We start from the raw sequence: 852 nt of genomic DNA on the forward strand, positions 1-852 counted from the left end.
TACGGGTTCTACAAGTGAAGATCCCATAGAGCACCTTGATAGATTCCTTGAACTATGTGCCATGATTCAAACCAACCAAGTTCTCAAGAGTACATCCGGATGCATTTATTTCGACAATCTCTTTCGGGTAGAGCAAAGAAGTGGTTGAAACAAGTGAAGCCTAACTCACTCACATCTTGGAGGGAGGTAATTAAGGCATTCTAGAAGAGGTTCATTTCCGAGGAGAAGACCGCCGAGATGAGTAGGAAGATTGCATCATTTGAACAAGAAGCGGATGAGAGTCTTAATGAAGCTTGGGAGAGGTTCAAAGAGTTGGTACAAGCATGTCCTCACCATGAATACAATCAAAGTTTGCTCATGAGGTTTTTCTACGATGGTTTGGAGCCCATGTCTAGAGCCAACTTGGATGCGGGGGCGGGTGGACAACTAATAAAGATCCCTCAAAATCAAGTGGAAGCAACAATCGAGGAGGTAGCAAAGAACTACTGTTGGGGAGGTAGAAGAAGGAGTGCACCAAAGAAAAGTGGGGTGTATGAATTGGAGAAGGTTGATCAATTGCAACATCAAATTGAGCAACTCACAAAAGGGCTTTCAAAGTTGAACACAAGTGTTAATGCAACCAATACAACAACCAAAACAAATACAACAATCAAACCGAAGGGTCCCAAAGAAATCAAGAACACGCACCTCAAGCGGAGCCAACACCCACATAACTCCTTCAAGCCATGCATGCACAAATGCAAACTTTCGGGCAACAAATGCAAGAAATAAGGGCTCAAAACAAGATGGTTGATTCACAACTAGCTCAATTGGCCGAGAGGACTCTTTTCAATTCACCATCAACTCTACCCG

General features: G+C 43.4%; 1 non-coding gene across 1 annotated transcript; it reads right to left on the minus strand.

Annotated features, from left to right (window-relative positions):
• Positions 1-235: 235 nt before the first annotated feature.
• On the minus strand, positions 236-340 carry LOC145609770 (small nucleolar RNA R71). The gene has a single exon (XR_014106070.1). It is a non-coding gene; the product is annotated as a small nucleolar RNA R71 (small nucleolar RNA).
• Positions 341-852: the final 512 nt, after the last annotated feature.

This window comes from Chenopodium album, chromosome 23 (assembly GCF_948465745.1).
Source record: "Chenopodium album chromosome 23, dcCheAlbu1.1, whole genome shotgun sequence".
NCBI lineage: Eukaryota > Viridiplantae > Streptophyta > Magnoliopsida > Caryophyllales > Amaranthaceae > Chenopodium > Chenopodium album.